The sequence below is a fragment of the Oncorhynchus masou genome, chromosome 15, assembly GCF_036934945.1.
Source record: "Oncorhynchus masou masou isolate Uvic2021 chromosome 15, UVic_Omas_1.1, whole genome shotgun sequence".
NCBI lineage: Eukaryota > Metazoa > Chordata > Actinopteri > Salmoniformes > Salmonidae > Oncorhynchus > Oncorhynchus masou.
The window spans coordinates 21612734-21631481 of record NC_088226.1 but is presented as its reverse complement, the minus strand read 5'-3'; the positions used below and the strand labels follow the sequence as shown (position 1 = coordinate 21631481).

General features: G+C 40.4%; 13 non-coding genes across 13 annotated transcripts; all 13 read right to left on the bottom strand.

Moving 5' to 3' along the window:
• Window positions 1-153: 153 nt before the first annotated feature.
• trnas-uga (transfer RNA serine (anticodon UGA)) lies at window positions 154-235 on the bottom strand. Its single transcript has one exon. It is a non-coding gene; the product is annotated as a tRNA-Ser (tRNA).
• Window positions 236-1365: 1130 nt separating this feature from the next.
• Window positions 1366-1447, bottom strand: trnas-uga (transfer RNA serine (anticodon UGA)). The gene has a single exon. It is a non-coding gene; the product is annotated as a tRNA-Ser (tRNA).
• A 1137-nt stretch (window positions 1448-2584) lies between these two features.
• On the bottom strand, window positions 2585-2665 carry trnas-uga (transfer RNA serine (anticodon UGA)). Its single transcript has one exon. It is a non-coding gene; the product is annotated as a tRNA-Ser (tRNA).
• Window positions 2666-6223: 3558 nt separating this feature from the next.
• Window positions 6224-6304, bottom strand: trnas-uga (transfer RNA serine (anticodon UGA)). The gene has a single exon. It is a non-coding gene; the product is annotated as a tRNA-Ser (tRNA).
• Window positions 6305-7441: 1137 nt separating this feature from the next.
• Window positions 7442-7522, bottom strand: trnas-uga (transfer RNA serine (anticodon UGA)). The gene has a single exon. It is a non-coding gene; the product is annotated as a tRNA-Ser (tRNA).
• A 1137-nt stretch (window positions 7523-8659) lies between these two features.
• trnas-uga (transfer RNA serine (anticodon UGA)) lies at window positions 8660-8740 on the bottom strand. The gene has a single exon. It is a non-coding gene; the product is annotated as a tRNA-Ser (tRNA).
• A 1137-nt stretch (window positions 8741-9877) lies between these two features.
• trnas-uga (transfer RNA serine (anticodon UGA)) lies at window positions 9878-9958 on the bottom strand. Its single transcript has one exon. It is a non-coding gene; the product is annotated as a tRNA-Ser (tRNA).
• Window positions 9959-11095: 1137 nt separating this feature from the next.
• trnas-uga (transfer RNA serine (anticodon UGA)) lies at window positions 11096-11176 on the bottom strand. The gene has a single exon. It is a non-coding gene; the product is annotated as a tRNA-Ser (tRNA).
• Window positions 11177-12313: 1137 nt separating this feature from the next.
• Window positions 12314-12394, bottom strand: trnas-uga (transfer RNA serine (anticodon UGA)). The gene has a single exon. It is a non-coding gene; the product is annotated as a tRNA-Ser (tRNA).
• Window positions 12395-13531: 1137 nt separating this feature from the next.
• trnas-uga (transfer RNA serine (anticodon UGA)) lies at window positions 13532-13612 on the bottom strand. Its single transcript has one exon. It is a non-coding gene; the product is annotated as a tRNA-Ser (tRNA).
• Window positions 13613-14749: 1137 nt separating this feature from the next.
• Window positions 14750-14830, bottom strand: trnas-uga (transfer RNA serine (anticodon UGA)). Its single transcript has one exon. It is a non-coding gene; the product is annotated as a tRNA-Ser (tRNA).
• Window positions 14831-17185: 2355 nt separating this feature from the next.
• trnas-uga (transfer RNA serine (anticodon UGA)) lies at window positions 17186-17266 on the bottom strand. Its single transcript has one exon. It is a non-coding gene; the product is annotated as a tRNA-Ser (tRNA).
• A 1137-nt stretch (window positions 17267-18403) lies between these two features.
• On the bottom strand, window positions 18404-18484 carry trnas-uga (transfer RNA serine (anticodon UGA)). The gene has a single exon. It is a non-coding gene; the product is annotated as a tRNA-Ser (tRNA).
• Between the last annotated feature and the right edge of the window lie 264 nt (window positions 18485-18748).

Here is an 18748-nt window from a genome sequence, read left to right as displayed (position 1 = left end):
CACTGAGAATGTACTGAAGAGACTTTTTGAACTGTTTGCCAATGCAGATATACTCTGAGCACCTGAATCAAAGGACAAGTCCATGCATTAAGCACACTTTATCCATATCAAGTCTCCAATGACATGTTGCAAATAAAGAGTAATTTGTCAAAGCGCTGTGAGAAGGGTTCGAACCTGCGCGGGGTGACCCCAATGGATTTCAAGTCCAACGCCTTAACCTCTCGGCCATCAAAGCTTCTCCTGCTACCTACAGACCCTTAACCAGTCCACTATCTCGTTCTGTCCATTTTACCTCTAAAGTGACCAGATAATTGCTATTGAAGAGCCTACTTGAAACGTTTGTCATGGAAGATCAATTCTGAGCACTTGAATCAAAGGACATGTCCAAGCATTATCCATATCAAGTCCCCAATGACATGTTACAAATAAAGACTGGATTGTCAGAGCGCTGCTGGCAGGGTTCAAACCTCCACTGGGCAACCCCAATGGATTTTGAGTCCAACAATTTAACCATTCTGCAATCACAGCTTTCTGAGGTACCTCACACAAGGACAAAAGTATCCAAATTCAACTGCCTTGTTGAATTTTGTTTCAAGCAAAGTTTAAAAAAGGCAATTTTCTAAGCACTTCAATCGTTGGACGAGCACATAAAGTAAGGACAATTTAAATTCAAAGGAAATATACCCAATTATTAAAGGTCTACTTTATCATCACCCGGTAAGCAGAGTTGAAAACTGTACAGGGAAAATACATAGGACTTCAATTACAATGCTTAAACCACTTAGCCATCACATCAGTAGGAAACTAAGGAAATTGATGAGGAGAAAGCATAAGTGGGCTATATGCTTCAAGCAAGTTAAGAATATGGGTGGGGAGACCCCATTGAAATTCAGGTCCAACATCTAAAGAACTCGGCCATTGCAGCTGTTGGAATGAAAGTAAAGGGATTGGGATTTGGAAACAGACATCATTGGTGAAAAATGGTAAACTTGATGGCACAACATTTTGATCTTATTGCGCCAAGTAACCTCGGTCCTTTCCAAAACTGTGAAGGTTGGAAATTTAATGCGCAAGTCAAAAAACTATGTGCAGGGAAAGTACAAGTGGACTGAGAATAAGATTTAAAAAGGAGAAGAGAGACCCAATGGGGTTTCAAGTCTGAGGACATACCCACATGGCTCTCAGAATTTCCACAATAAATCTAATACAAACAACAGTATGTGTACTGAAGAGACTTTATGAACTGTTTGCCAATGCAGATATACTCTGAGCACCTGAATCAAAGGACAAGTCCATGCATTAAGCACACTTTATCCATATCAAGTCTCCAATGACATGTTGCAAATAAAGACTAGTTTGTCAAAGCGCTGTGAGCAGGGTTCGAACCTGCGCGGGGAGACCCCAATGGATTTCAAGTCCAACGCCTTAACCTCTCGGCCATCACAGCTTCTCCTGTTAACTACAGACCCTTAACCAGTCCACTATCTCGTTCTGTCCATTTTACCTCTAAAGTGACCAGATTATTGCTATTGAAGAGCCTACTTGAAATGTTTGTCATGGAAGATCAATTCTGAGCACTTGAATCAAAGGACATGTCCAAGCATTATCCATATCAAGTCCCCAATGACATGTTACAAATAAAGACTGGATTGTCAGAGCGCTGCTGGCAGGGTTCAAACCTCCACTGGGCAACCCCAATGGATTTTGAGTCCAACAATTTAACCATTCTGCAATCACAGCTTTCTGAGGTACCTCACACAAGGACAAAAGTATCCAAATTCAACTGCCTTGTTGAATTTTGTTTCAAGCAAAGTTTAAAAAAGGCAATTTTCTAAGCACTTCAATCATTGGACGAGCACATAAAGTAAGGACAATTTAAATTCAAAGGAAATATAACCAATTATTAAAGGTCTACTTTATCATCACCCAGTAAGCAGAGTTGAAAACTGTACAGGGAAAATACATAGGACTTCAATTACAATGCTTAAACCACTTAGCCATCACATCAGTAGGAAACTAAGGAAATTGATGAGGAGAAAGCATAAGTGGGCTATATGCTTCAAGCAAGTTAAGAATATGGGTGGGGAGACCCCATTGAAATTCAGGTCCAACGTCTAAAGAACTCGGCCATTGCAGCTGTTGGAATGAAAGTAAAGGGATTGGGATTTGGAAACAGACATCATTGGTGAAAAATGGTAAACTTGATGGCACAACATTTTGATCTTATTGCGCCAAGTAACCTCGGTCCTTTCCAAAGCTGTGAAGGTTGGAAATTTAATGCGCAAGTCAAAAAACTATGTGCAGAGAAAGTACAAGTGGACTATTCACTGAGAATAAGATTTAAAAAGGAGAAGAGAGACCCAATGGGGTTTCAAGTCTGAGGACATACCCACATGGCTCTCAGAATTTCCATAATAAATCTAATACAAACAACAGTATGTGTACTGAAGAGACTTTTTGAACTGTTTGCCAATGCAGATATACTCTGAGCACCTGAATCAAAGGACAAGTCCATGCATTAAGCACACTTTATCCATATCAAGTCTCCAATGACATGTTGCAAATAAAGACTAGTTTGTCAAAGCGCTGTGAGCAGGGTTCGAACCTGCGCGGGAGACCCCAATGGATTTCAAGTCCAACGCCTTAACCTCTCGGCCATCACAGCTTCTCCTGTTACCTACAGACCCTTAACCAGTCCACTATCTCGTTCTGTCCATTTTACCTCTAAAGTGACCAGATTATTGCTATTGAAGAGCCTACTTGAAACGTTTGTCATGGAAGATCAATTCTGAGCACTTGAATCAAAGGACATGTCCAAGCATTATCCATATCAAGTCCCCAATGACATGTTACAAATAAAGACTGGATTGTCAGAGCGCTGCTGGCAGGGTTCAAACCTCCACTGGGCAACCCCAATGGATTTTGAGTCCAACAATTTAACCATTCTGCAATCACAGCTTTCTGAGGTACCTCACACAAGGACAAAAGTATCCAAATTCAACTGCCTTGTTGAATTTTGTTTCAAGCAAAGTTTAAAAAAGGCAATTTTCTAAGCACTTCAATCGTTGGACGAGCACATAAAGTAAGGACAATTTAAATTCAAAGGAGATAAAACCAATTATTAAAGGTCTACTTTATCATCACCCAGTAAGCAGAGTTGAAAACTGTACAGGGAAAATACATAGGACTTCAATTACAATGCTTAAACCACTTAGCCATCACATCAGTAGGAAACTAAGGAAATTGATGAGGAGAAAGCATAAGTGGGCTATATGCTTCAAGCAAGTTAAGAATATGGGTGGGGAGACCCCATTGAAATTCAGGTCCAACGTCTAAAGAACTCGGCCATTGCAGCTGTTGGAATGAAAGTAAAGGGATTGGGATTTGGAAACAGACATCATTGGTGAAAAATGGTAAACTTGATGGCACAACATTTTGATCTTATTGCGCCAAGTAACCTCGGTCCTTTCCAAAGCTGTGAAGGTTGGAAATTTAATGCGCAAGTCAAAAAACTATGTGCAGGGAAAGTACAAGTGGACTATTCACTGAGAATAAGATTTAAAAAGGAGAAGAGAGACCCAATGGGGTTTCAAGTCTGAGGACATACCCACATGGCTCTCAGAATTTCCATAATAAATCTAATACAAACAACAGTATGTGTACTGAAGAGACTTTTTGCCAATGCAGATATACTCTGAGCACCTGAATCAAAGGACAAGTCCATGCATTAAGCACACTTTATCCATATCAAGTCTCCAATGACATGTTGCAAATAAAGACTAGTTTGTCAAAGCGCGGGGTTCGAACCTGCGCAGGGAGACCACAATGGATTTCAAGTCCAACGCCTTAACCTCTCGGCCATCACAGCTTCTCCTGTTACCTACAGACCCTTAACCAGTCCACTATCTCGTTCTGTCCATTTTACCTCTAAAGTGACCAGATTATTGCTATTGAAGAGCCTACTTGAAACGTTTGTCATGGAAGATCAATTCTGAGCACTTGAATCAAAGGACATGTCCAAGCATTATCCATATCAAGTCCCCAATGACATGTTACAAATAAAGACTGGATTGTCAGAGCGCTGCTGGCAGGGTTCAAACCTCCACTGGGCAACCCCAATGGATTTTGAGTCCAACAATTTAACCATTCTGCAATCACAGCTTTCTGAGGTACCTCACACAAGGACAAAAGTATCCAAATTCAACTGCCTTGTTGAATTTTGTTTCAAGCAAAGTTTAAAAAAGGCAATTTTCTAAGCACTTCAATCGTTGGACGAGCACATAAAGTAAGGACAATTTAAATTCAAAGGAAATATACCCAATTATTAAAGGTCTACTTTGTCATCACCCAGTAAGCAGAGTTGAAAACTGTACAGGGAAAGTACATAGGACTTCAATTACAATGCTTAAACCACTTAGCCATCACATCAGTAGGAAACTAAGGAAATTGATGAGGAGAAAGCATAAGTGGGCTATATGCTTCAAGCAAGTTAAGAATATGGGTGGGGAGACCCCATTGAAATTCAGGTCCAACGTCTAAAGAACTCGGCCATTGCAGCTGTTGGAATGAAAGTAAAGGGATTGGGATTTGGAAACAGACATCATTGGTGAAACTTGGTAAACTTGATGGCACAACATTTTGATCTTATTGCGCCAAGTAACCTCGGTCCTTTCCAAAGCTGTGAAGGTTGGAAATTTAATGCGCAAGTCAAAAAACTATGTGCAGAGAAAGTACAAGTGGACTATTCACTGAGAATAAGATTTAAAAAGGAGAAGAGAGACCCAATGGGGTTTCAAGTCTGAGGACATACCCGCATGGCTCTCAGAATTTCCATAATAAATCTAATACAAACAACAGTATGTGTACTGAAGAGACTTTTTGAACTGTTTGCCAATGCAGATATACTCTGAGCACCTGAATCAAAGGACAAGTCCATGCATTAAGCACACATTATCCATATCAAGACTCGAATGACACGTTGCAAATAAAGACTGGTTTGTCAAAGCGCTTTGAGCAGGGTTTGAAACTGTGCGGGAGACCCCAATGGATTTCAAGTCCAATGCCTTAACCTCTCGGCAATCACAGCTTCTCCTGTTATCTACAGACCCTTAACCAGTCCACTATCTCGTTCTGTCCATTTTACCTCTAAAGTGACCAAATTATTGCTATTGAAGAGCCTACTTGAAACATTTGTCATGGAAGATCAATTCTGAGCACTTGAATCAAAGGACATGTCCAAGCATTATCCATATCAAGTCCCCAATGACATGTTACAAATAAAGACTGGATTGTCAGAGCGCTGCTGGCAGGGTTCAAACCTCCACTGGGCAACCCCAATGGATTTTGAGTCCAACAATTTAACCATTCTGCAATCACAGCTTTCTGAGGTACCTCACACAAGGACAAAAGTATCCAAATTCAACTGCCTTGTTGAATTTTGTTTCAAGCAAAGTTTAAAAAAGGCAATTTTCTAAGCACTTCAATCGTTGGACGAGCACATAAAGTAAGGACAATTTAAATTCAAAGGAAATATACCCAATTATTAAAGGTCTACTTTATCATCACCCAGTAAGCAGAGTTGAAAACTGTACAGGGAAAATACATAGGACTTCAATTACAATGCTTAAACCACTTAGCCATCACATCAGTAGGAAACTAAGGAAATTGATGAGGAGAAAGCATAAGTGGGCTATATGCTTCAAGCAAGTTAAGAATATGGGTGGGGAGACCCCATTGAAATTCAGGTCCAACGTCTAAAGAACTCGGCCATTGCAGCTGTTGGAATGAAAGTAAAGGGATTGGGATTTGGAAACAGACATCATTGGTGAAAAATGGTAAACTTGATGGCACAACATTTTGATCTTATTGCGCCAAGTAACCTCGGTCCTTTCCAAAGCTGTGAAGGTTGGAAATTTAATGCGCAAGTCAAAAAACTATGTGCAGAGAAAGTACAAGTGGACTATTCACTGAGAATAAGATTTAAAAAGGAGAAGAGAGACCCAATGGGGTTTCAAGTCTGAGGACATACCCACATGGCTCTCAGAATTTCCATAATAAATCTAATACAAACAACAGTATGTGTACTGAAGAGACTTTTTGAACTGTTTGCCAATGCAGATATACTCTGAGCACCTGAATCAAAGGACAAGTCCATGCATTAAGCACACTTTATCCATATCAAGTCTCCAATGACATGTTGCAAATAAAGACTAGTTTGTCAAAGCGCTGTGAGCAGGGTTCGAACCTGCGCGGGAGACCCCAATGGATTTCAAGTCCAACGCCTTAACCTCTCGGCCATCACAGCTTCTCCTGTTACCTACAGACCCTTAACCAGTCCACTATCTCGTTCTGTCCATTTTACCTCTAAAGTGACCAGATTATTGCTATTGAAGAGCCTACTTGAAACGTTTGTCATGGAAGATCAATTCTGAGCACTTGAATCAAAGGACATGTCCAAGCATTATCCATATCAAGTCCCCAATGACATGTTACAAATAAAGACTGGATTGTCAGAGCGCTGCTGGCAGGGTTCAAACCTCCACTGGGCAACCCCAATGGATTTTGAGTCCAACAATTTAACCATTCTGCAATCACAGCTTTCTGAGGTACCTCACACAAGGACAAAAGTATCCAAATTCAACTGCCTTGTTGAATTTTGTTTCAAGCAAAGTTTAAAAAAGGCAATTTTCTAAGCACTTCAATCGTTGGACGAGCACATAAAGTAAGGACAATTTAAATTCAAAGGAAATATACCCAATTATTAAAGGTCTACTTTATCATCACCCAGTAAGCAGAGTTGAAAACTGTACAGGGAAAATACATAGGACTTCAATTACAATGCTTAAACCACTTAGCCATCACATCAGTAGGAAACTAAGGAAATTGATGAGGAGAAAGCATAAGTGGGCTATATGCTTCAAGCAAGTTAAGAATATGGGTGGGGAGACCCCATTGAAATTCAGGTCCAACGTCTAAAGAACTCGGCCATTGCAGCTGTTGGAATGAAAGTAAAGGGATTGGGATTTGGAAACAGACATCATTGGTGAAAAATGGTAAACTTGATGGCACAACATTTTGATCTTATTGCGCCAAGTAACCTCGGTCCTTTCCAAAGCTGTGAAGGTTGGAAATTTAATGCGCAAGTCAAAAAACTATGTGCAGAGAAAGTACAAGTGGACTATTCACTGAGAATAAGATTTAAAAAGGAGAAGAGAGACCCAATGGGGTTTCAAGTCTGAGGACATACCCGCATGGCTCTCAGAATTTCCATAATAAATCTAATACAAACAACAGTATGTGTACTGAAGAGACTTTTTGAACTGTTTGCCAATGCAGATATACTCTGAGCACCTGAATCAAAGGACAAGTCCATGCATTAAGCACACTTTATCCATATCAAGTCTCCAATGACATGTTGCAAATAAAGACTAGTTTGTCAAAGCGCTGTGAGCAGGGTTCGAACCTGCGCGGGAGACCCCAATGGATTTCAAGTCCAACGCCTTAACCTCTCGGCCATCACAGCTTCTCCTGTTACCTACAGACCCTTAACCAGTCCACTATCTCGTTCTGTCCATTTTACCTCTAAAGTGACCAGATTATTGCTATTGAAGAGCCTACTTGAAACGTTTGTCATGGAAGATCAATTCTGAGCACTTGAATCAAAGGACATGTCCAAGCATTATCCATATCAAGTCCCCAATGACATGTTACAAATAAAGACTGGATTGTCAGAGCGCTGCTGGCAGGGTTCAAACCTCCACTGGGCAACCCCAATGGATTTTGAGTCCAACAATTTAACCATTCTGCAATCACAGCTTTCTGAGGTACCTCACACAAGGACAAAAGTATCCAAATTCAACTGCCTTGTTGAATTTTGTTTCAAGCAAAGTTTAAAAAAGGCAATTTTCTAAGCACTTCAATCGTTGGACGAGCACATAAAGTAAGGACAATTTAAATTCAAAGGAAATATACCCAATTATTAAAGGTCTACTTTATCATCACCCAGTAAGCAGAGTTGAAAACTGTACAGGGAAAATACATAGGACTTCAATTACAATGCTTAAACCACTTAGCCATCACATCAGTAGGAAACTAAGGAAATTGATGAGGAGAAAGCATAAGTGGGCTATATGCTTCAAGCAAGTTAAGAATATGGGTGGGGAGACCCCATTGAAATTCAGGTCCAACGTCTAAAGAACTCGGCCATTGCAGCTGTTGGAATGAAAGTAAAGGGATTGGGATTTGGAAACAGACATCATTGGTGAAAAATGGTAAACTTGATGGCACAACATTTTGATCTTATTGCGCCAAGTAACCTCGGTCCTTTCCAAAGCTGTGAAGGTTGGAAATTTAATGCGCAAGTCAAAAAACTATGTGCAGAGAAAGTACAAGTGGACTATTCACTGAGAATAAGATTTAAAAAGGAGAAGAGAGACCCAATGGGGTTTCAAGTCTGAGGACATACCCGCATGGCTCTCAGAATTTCCATAATAAATCTAATACAAACAACAGTATGTGTACTGAAGAGACTTTTTGAACTGTTTGCCAATGCAGATATACTCTGAGCACCTGAATCAAAGGACAAGTCCATGCATTAAGCACACTTTATCCATATCAAGTCTCCAATGACATGTTGCAAATAAAGACTAGTTTGTCAAAGCGCTGTGAGCAGGGTTCGAACCTGCGCGGGAGACCCCAATGGATTTCAAGTCCAACGCCTTAACCTCTCGGCCATCACAGCTTCTCCTGTTACCTACAGACCCTTAACCAGTCCACTATCTCGTTCTGTCCATTTTACCTCTAAAGTGACCAGATTATTGCTATTGAAGAGCCTACTTGAAACGTTTGTCATGGAAGATCAATTCTGAGCACTTGAATCAAAGGACATGTCCAAGCATTATCCATATCAAGTCCCCAATGACATGTTACAAATAAAGACTGGATTGTCAGAGCGCTGCTGGCAGGGTTCAAACCTCCACTGGGCAACCCCAATGGATTTTGAGTCCAACAATTTAACCATTCTGCAATCACAGCTTTCTGAGGTACCTCACACAAGGACAAAAGTATCCAAATTCAACTGCCTTGTTGAATTTTGTTTCAAGCAAAGTTTAAAAAAGGCAATTTTCTAAGCACTTCAATCGTTGGACGAGCACATAAAGTAAGGACAATTTAAATTCAAAGGAAATATACCCAATTATTAAAGGTCTACTTTATCATCACCCAGTAAGCAGAGTTGAAAACTGTACAGGGAAAATACATAGGACTTCAATTACAATGCTTAAACCACTTAGCCATCACATCAGTAGGAAACTAAGGAAATTGATGAGGAGAAAGCATAAGTGGGCTATATGCTTCAAGCAAGTTAAGAATATGGGTGGGGAGACCCCATTGAAATTCAGGTCCAACGTCTAAAGAACTCGGCCATTGCAGCTGTTGGAATGAAAGTAAAGGGATTGGGATTTGGAAACAGACATCATTGGTGAAAAATGGTAAACTTGATGGCACAACATTTTGATCTTATTGCGCCAAGTAACCTCGGTCCTTTCCAAAGCTGTGAAGGTTGGAAATTTAATGCGCAAGTCAAAAAACTATGTGCAGAGAAAGTACAAGTGGACTATTCACTGAGAATAAGATTTAAAAAGGAGAAGAGAGACCCAATGGGGTTTCAAGTCTGAGGACATACCCGCATGGCTCTCAGAATTTCCATAATAAATCTAATACAAACAAGAGTATGTGTACTGAAGAGACTTTTTGAACTGTTTGCCAATGCAGATATACTCTGAGCACCTGAATCAAAGGACAAGTCCATGCATTAAGCACACTTTATCCATATCAAGTCTCCAATGACATGTTGCAAATAAAGACTAGTTTGTCAAAGCGCTGTGAGCAGGGTTCGAAACTGCGCGGGAGACCCCAATGGATTTCAAGTCCAACGCCTTAACCTCTCGGCCATCACAGCTTCTCCTGTTACCTACAGACCCTTAACCAGTCCACTATCTCGTTCTGTCCATTTTACCTCTAAAGTGACCAGATTATTGCTATTGAAGAGCCTACTTGAAACGTTTGTCATGGAAGATCAATTCTGAGCACTTGAATCAAAGGACATGTCCAAGCATTATCCATATCAAGTCCCCAATGACATGTTACAAATAAAGACTGGATTGTCAGAGCGCTGCTGGCAGGGTTCAAACCTCCACTGGGCAACCCCAATGGATTTTGAGTCCAACAATTTAACCATTCTGCAATCACAGCTTTCTGAGGTACCTCACACAAGGACAAAAGTATCCAAATTCAACTGCCTTGTTGAATTTTGTTTCAAGCAAAGTTTAAAAAAGGCAATTTTCTAAGCACTTCAATCGTTGGACGAGCACATAAAGTAAGGACAATTTAAATTCAAAGGAAATATACCCAATTATTAAAGGTCTACTTTATCATCACCCAGTAAGCAGAGTTGAAAACTGTACAGGGAAAATACATAGGACTTCAATTACAATGCTTAAACCACTTAGCCATCACATCAGTAGGAAACTAAGGAAATTGATGAGGAGAAAGCATAAGTGGGCTATATGCTTCAAGCAAGTTAAGAATATGGGTGGGGAGACCCCATTGAAATTCAGGTCCAACGTCTAAAGAACTCGGCCATTGCAGCTGTTGGAATGAAAGTAAAGGGATTGGGATTTGGAAACAGACATCATTGGTGAAAAATGGTAAACTTGATGGCACAACATTTTGATCTTATTGCGCCAAGTAACCTCGGTCCTTTCCAAAGCTGTGAAGGTTGGAAATTTAATGCGCAAGTCAAAAAACTATGTGCAGAGAAAGTACAAGTGGACTATTCACTGAGAATAAGATTTAAAAAGGAGAAGAGAGACCCAATGGGGTTTCAAGTCTGAGGACATACCCGCATGGCTCTCAGAATTTCCATAATAAATCTAATACAAACAAGAGTATGTGTACTGAAGAGACTTTTTGAACTGTTTGCCAATGCAGATATACTCTGAGCACCTGAATCAAAGGACAAGTCCATGCATTAAGCACACTTTATCCATATCAAGTCTCCAATGACATGTTGCAAATAAAGACTAGTTTGTCAAAGCGCTGTGAGCAGGGTTCGAAACTGCGCGGGAGACCCCAATTGATTTCAAGTCCAACGCCTTAACCTCTCGGCCATCACAGCTTCTCCTGTTACCTACAGACCCTTAACCAGTCCACTATCTCGTTCTGTCCATTTTACCTCTAAAGTGACCAGATTATTGCTATTGAAGAGCCTACTTGAAACGTTTGTCATGGAAGATCAATTCTGAGCACTTGAATCAAAGGACATGTCCAAGCATTATCCATATCAAGTCCCCAATGACATGTTACAAATAAAGACTGGATTGTCAGAGCGCTGCTGGCAGGGTTCAAACCTCCACTGGGCAACCCCAATGGATTTTGAGTCCAACAATTTAACCATTCTGCAATCACAGCTTTCTGAGGTACCTCACACAAGGACAAAAGTATCCAAATTCAACTGCCTTGTTGAATTTTGTTTCAAGCAAAGTTTAAAAAAGGCAATTTTCTAAGCACTTCAATCGTTGGACGAGCACATAAAGTAAGGACAATTTAAATTCAAAGGAAATATACCCAATTATTAAAGGTCTACTTTATCATCACCCAGTAAGCAGAGTTGAAAACTGTACAGGGAAAATACATAGGACTTCAATTACAATGCTTAAACCACTTAGCCATCACATCAGTAGGAAACTAAGGAAATTGATGAGGAGAAAGCATAAGTGGGCTATATGCTTCAAGCAAGTTAAGAATATGGGTGGGGAGACCCCATTGAAATTCAGGTCCAACGTCTAAAGAACTCGGCCATTGCAGCTGTTGGAATGAAAGTAAAGGGATTGGGATTTGGAAACAGACATCATTGGTGAAAAATGGTAAACTTGATGGCACAACATTTTGATCTTATTGCGCCAAGTAACCTCGGTCCTTTCCAAAGCTGTGAAGGTTGGAAATTTAATGCGCAAGTCAAAAAACTATGTGCAGAGAAAGTACAAGTGGACTATTCACTGAGAATAAGATTTAAAAAGGAGAAGAGAGACCCAATGGGGTTTCAAGTCTGAGGACATACCCGCATGGCTCTCAGAATTTCCATAATAAATCTAATACAAACAAGAGTATGTGTACTGAAGAGACTTTTTGAACTGTTTGCCAATGCAGATATACTCTGAGCACCTGAATCAAAGGACAAGTCCATGCATTAAGCACACTTTATCCATATCAAGTCTCCAATGACATGTTGCAAATAAAGACTAGTTTGTCAAAGCGCTGTGAGCAGGGTTCGAACCTGCGCGGGAGACCCCAATGGATTTCAAGTCCAACGCCTTAACCTCTCGGCCATCACAGCTTCTCCTGTTACCTACAGACCCTTAACCAGTCCACTATCTCGTTCTGTCCATTTTACCTCTAAAGTGACCAGATTATTGCTATTGAAGAGCCTACTTGAAACGTTTGTCATGGAAGATCAATTCTGAGCACTTGAATCAAAGGACATGTCCAAGCATTATCCATATCAAGTCCCCAATGACATGTTACAAATAAAGACTGGATTGTCAGAGCGCTGCTGGCAGGGTTCAAACCTCCACTGGGCAACCCCAATGGATTTTGAGTCCAACAATTTAACCATTCTGCAATCACAGCTTTCTGAGGTACCTCACACAAGGACAAAAGTATCCAAATTCAACTGCCTTGTTGAATTTTGTTTCAAGCAAAGTTTAAAAAAGGCAATTTTCTAAGCACTTCAATCGTTGGACGAGCACATAAAGTAAGGACAATTTAAATTCAAAGGAAATATACCCAATTATTAAAGGTCTACTTTATCATCACCCAGTAAGCAGAGTTGAAAACTGTACAGGGAAAATACATAGGACTTCAATTACAATGCTTAAACCACTTAGCCATCACATCAGTAGGAAACTAAGGAAATTGATGAGGAGAAAGCATAAGTGGGCTATATGCTTCAAGCAAGTTAAGAATATGGGTGGGGAGACCCCATTGAAATTCAGGTCCAACGTCTAAAGAACTCGGCCATTGCAGCTGTTGGAATGAAAGTAAAGGGATTGGGATTTGGAAACAGACATCATTGGTGAAAAATGGTAAACTTGATGGCACAACATTTTGATCTTATTGCGCCAAGTAACCTCGGTCCTTTCCAAAGCTGTGAAGGTTGGAAATTTAATGCGCAAGTCAAAAAACTATGTGCAGAGAAAGTACAAGTGGACTATTCACTGAGAATAAGATTTAAAAAGGAGAAGAGAGACCCAATGGGGTTTCAAGTCTGAGGACATACCCGCATGGCTCTCAGAATTTCCATAATAAATCTAATACAAACAAGAGTATGTGTACTGAAGAGACTTTTTGAACTGTTTGCCAATGCAGATATACTCTGAGCACCTGAATCAAAGGACAAGTCCATGCATTAAGCACACTTTATCCATATCAAGTCTCCAATGACATGTTGCAAATAAAGACTAGTTTGTCAAAGCGCTGTGAGCAGGGTTCGAACCTGCGCGGGAGACCCCAATGGATTTCAAGTCCAACGCCTTAACCTCTCGGCCATCACAGCTTCTCCTGTTACCTACAGACCCTTAACCAGTCCACTATCTCGTTCTGTCCATTTTACCTCTAAAGTGACCAGATTATTGCTATTGAAGAGCCTACTTGAAACGTTTGTCATGGAAGATCAATTCTGAGCACTTGAATCAAAGGACATGTCCAAGCATTATCCATATCAAGTCCCCAATGACATGTTACAAATAAAGACTGGATTGTCAGAGCGCTGCTGGCAGGGTTCAAACCTCCACTGGGCAACCCCAATGGATTTTGAGTCCAACAATTTAACCATTCTGCAATCACAGCTTTCTGAGGTACCTCACACAAGGACAAAAGTATCCAAATTCAACTGCCTTGTTGAATTTTGTTTCAAGCAAAGTTTAAAAAAGGCAATTTTCTAAGCACTTCAATCGTTGGACGAGCACATAAAGTAAGGACAATTTAAATTCAAAGGAAATATACCCAATTATTAAAGGTCTACTTTATCATCACCCAGTAAGCAGAGTTGAAAACTGTACAGGGAAAATACATAGGACTTCAATTACAATGCTTAAACCACTTAGCCATCACATCAGTAGGAAACTAAGGAAATTGATGAGGAGAAAGCATAAGTGGGCTATATGCTTCAAGCAAGTTAAGAATATGGGTGGGGAGACCCCATTGAAATTCAGGTCCAACGTCTAAAGAACTCGGCCATTGCAGCTGTTGGAATGAAAGTAAAGGGATTGGGATTTGGAAACAGACATCATTGGTGAAAAATGGTAAACTTGATGGCACAACATTTTGATCTTATTGCGCCAAGTAACCTCGGTCCTTTCCAAAGCTGTGAAGGTTGGAAATTTAATGCGCAAGTCAAAAAACTATGTGCAGAGAAAGTACAAGTGGACTATTCACTGAGAATAAGATTTAAAAAGGAGAAGAGAGACCCAATGGGGTTTCAAGTCTGAGGACATACCCGCATGGCTCTCAGAATTTCCATAATAAATCTAATACAAACAAGAGTATGTGTACTGAAGAGACTTTTTGAACTGTTTGCCAATGCAGATATACTCTGAGCACCTGAATCAAAGGACAAGTCCATGCATTAAGCACACTTTATCCATATCAAGTCTCCAATGACATGTTGCAAATAAAGACTAGTTTGTCAAAGCGCTGTGAGCAGGGTTAGAAACTGCGCGGGAGACCCCAATGGATTTCAAGTCCAACGCCTTAACCTCTCGGCCATCACAGCTTCTCCTGTTACCTACAGACCCTTAACCAGTCCACTATCTCGTTCTGTCCATTTTACCTCTAAAGTGACCAGATTATTGCTATTGAAGAGCCTACTTGAAACGTTTGTCATGGAAGATCAATTCTGAGCACTTGAATCAAAGGACATGTCCAAGCATTATCCATATCAAGTCCCCAATGACATGTTACAAATAAAGACTGGATTGTCAGAGCGCTGCTGGCAGGGTTCAAACCTCCACTGGGCAACCCCAATGGATTTTGAGTCCAACAATTTAACCATTCTGCAATCACAGCTTTCTGAGGTACCTCACACAAGGACAAAAGTATCCAAATTCAACTGCCTTGTTGAATTTTGTTTCAAGCAAAGTTTAAAAAAGGCAATTTTCTAAGCACTTCAATCGTTGGACGAGCACATAAAGTAAGGACAATTTAAATTCAAAGGAAATATACCCAATTATTAAAGGTCTACTTTATCATCACCCAGTAAGCAGAGTTGAAAACTGTACAGGGAAAATACATAGGACTTCAATTACAATGCTTAAACCACTTAGCCATCACATCAGTAGGAAACTAAGGAAATTGATGAGGAGAAAGCATAAGTGGGCTATATGCTTCAAGCAAGTTAAGAATATGGGTGGGGAGACCCCATTGAAATTCAGGTCCAACGTCTAAAGAACTCGGCCATTGCAGCTGTTGGAATGAAAGTAAAGGGATTGGGATTTGGAAACAGACATCATTGGTGAAAAATGGTAAACTTGATGGCACAACATTTTGATCTTATTGCGCCAAGTAACCTCGGTCCTTTCCAAAGCTGTGAAGGTTGGAAATTTAATGCGCAAGTCAAAAAACTATGTGCAGAGAAAGTACAAGTGGACTATTCACTGAGAATAAGATTTAAAAAGGAGAAGAGAGACCCAATGGGGTTTCAAGTCTGAGGACATACCCGCATGGCTCTCAGAATTTCCATAATAAATCTAATACAAACAAGAGTATGTGTACTGAAGAGACTTTTTGAACTGTTTGCCAATGCAGATATACTCTGAGCACCTGAATCAAAGGACAAGTCCATGCATTAAGCACACTTTATCCATATCAAGTCTCCAATGACATGTTGCAAATAAAGACTAGTTTGTCAAAGCGCTGTGAGCAGGGTTAGAAACTGCGCGGGAGACCCCAATTGATTTCAAGTCCAACGCCTTAACCTCTCGGCCATCACAGCTTCTCCTGTTACCTACAGACCCTTAACCAGTCCACTATCTCGTTCTGTCCATTTTACCTCTAAAGTGACCAGATTATTGCTATTGAAGAGCCTACTTGAAACGTTTGTCATGGAAGATCAATTCTGAGCACTTGAATCAAAGGACATGTCCAAGCATTATCCATATCAAGTCCCCAATGACATGTTACAAATAAAGACTGGATTGTCAGAGCGCTGCTGGCAGGGTTCAAACCTCCACTGGGCAACCCCAATGGATTTTGAGTCCAACAATTTAACCATTCTGCAATCACAGCTTTCTGAGGTACCTCACACAAGGACAAAAGTATCCAAATTCAACTGCCTTGTTGAATTTTGTTTCAAGCAAAGTTTAAAAAAGGCAATTTTCTAAGCACTTCAATCGTTGGACGAGCACATAAAGTAAGGACAATTTAAATTCAAAGGAAATATACCCAATTATTAAAGGTCTACTTTATCATCACCCAGTAAGCAGAGTTGAAAACTGTACAGGGAAAATACATAGGACTTCAATTACAATGCTTAAACCACTTAGCCATCACATCAGTAGGAAACTAAGGAAATTGATGAGGAGAAAGCATAAGTGGGCTATATGCTTCAAGCAAGTTAAGAATATGGGTGGGGAGACCCCATTGAAATTCAGGTCCAACGTCTAAAGAACTCGGCCATTGCAGCTGTTGGAATGAAAGTAAAGGGATTGGGATTTGGAAACAGACATCATTGGTGAAAAATGGTAAACTTGATGGCACAACATTTTGATCTTATTGCGCCAAGTAACCTCGGTCCTTTCCAAAGCTGTGAAGGTTGGAAATTTAATGCGCAAGTCAAAAAACTATGTGCAGAGAAAGTACAAGTGGACTATTCACTGAGAATAAGATTTAAAAAGGAGAAGAGAGACCCAATGGGGTTTCAAGTCTGAGGACATACCCGCATGGCTCTCAGAATTTCCATAATAAATCTAATACAAACAAGAGTATGTGTACTGAAGAGACTTTTTGAACTGTTTGCCAATGCAGATATACTCTGAGCACCTGAATCAAAGGACAAGTCCATGCATTAAGCACACTTTATCCATATCAAGTCTCCAATGACATGTTGCAAATAAAGACTAGTTTGTCAAAGCGCTGTGAGCAGGGTTCGAACCTGCGCGGGAGACCCCAATGGATTTCAAGTCCAACGCCTTAACCTCTCGGCCATCACAGCTTCTCCTGTTACCTACAGACCCTTAACCAGTCCACTATCTCGTTCTGTCCATTTTACCTCTAAAGTGACCAGATTATTGCTATTGAAGAGCCTACTTGAAACGTTTGTCATGGAAGATCAATTCTGAGCACTTGAATCAAAGGACATGTCCAAGCATTATCCATATCAAGTCCCCAATGACATGTTACAAATAAAGACTGGATTGTCAGAGCGCTGCTGGCAGGGTTCAAACCTCCACTGGGCAACCCCAATGGATTTTGAGTCCAACAATTTAACCATTCTGCAATCACAGCTTTCTGAGGTACCTCACACAAGGACAAAAGTATCCAAATTCAACTGCCTTGTTGAATTTTGTTTCAAGCAAAGTTTAAAAAAGGCAATTTTCTAAGCACTTCAATCGTTGGACGAGCACATAAAGTAAGGACAATTTAAATTCAAAGGAAATATACCCAATTATTAAAGGTCTACTTTATCATCACCCAGTAAGCAGAGTTGAAAACTGTACAGGGAAAATACATAGGACTTCAATTACAATGCTTAAACCACTTAGCCATCACATCAGTAGGAAACTAAGGAAATTGATGAGGAGAAAGCATAAGTGGGCTATATGCTTCAAGCAAGTTAAGAATATGGGTGGGGAGACCCCATTGAAATTCAGGTCCAACGTCTAAAGAACTCGGCCATTGCAGCTGTTGGAATGAAAGTAAAGGGATTGGGATTTGGAAACAGACATCATTGGTGAAAAATGGTAAACTTGATGGCACAACATTTTGATCTTATTGCGCCAAGTAACCTCGGTCCTTTCCAAAGCTGTGAAGGTTGGAAATTTAATGCGCAAGTCAAAAAACTATGTGCAGAGAAAGTACAAGTGGACTATTCACTGAGAATAAGATTTAAAAAGGAGAAGAGAGACCCAATGGGGTTTCAAGTCTGAGGACATACCCGCATGGCTCTCAGAATTTCCATAATAAATCTAATACAAACAAGAGTATGTGTACTGAAGAGACTTTTTGAACTGTTTGCCAATGCAGATATACTCTGAGCACCTGAATCAAAGGACAAGTCCATGCATTAAGCACACTTTATCCATATCAAGTCTCCAATGACATGTTGCAAATAAAGACTAGTTTGTCAAAGCGCTGTGAGCAGGGTTCGAACCTGCGCGGGAGACCCCAATGGATTTCAAGTCCAACGCCTTAACCTCTCGGCCATCACAGCTTCTCCTGTTACCTACAGACCCTTAACCAGTCCACTATCTCGTTCTGTCCATTTTACCTCTAAAGTGACCAGATTATTGCTATTGAAGAGCCTACTTGAAACGTTTGTCATGGAAGATCAATTCTGAGCACTTGAATCAAAGGACATGTCCAAGCATTATCCATATCAAGTCCCCAATGACATGTTACAAATAAAGACTGGATTGTCAGAGCGCTGCTGGCAGGGTTCAAACCTCCACTGGGCAACCCCAATGGATTTTGAGTC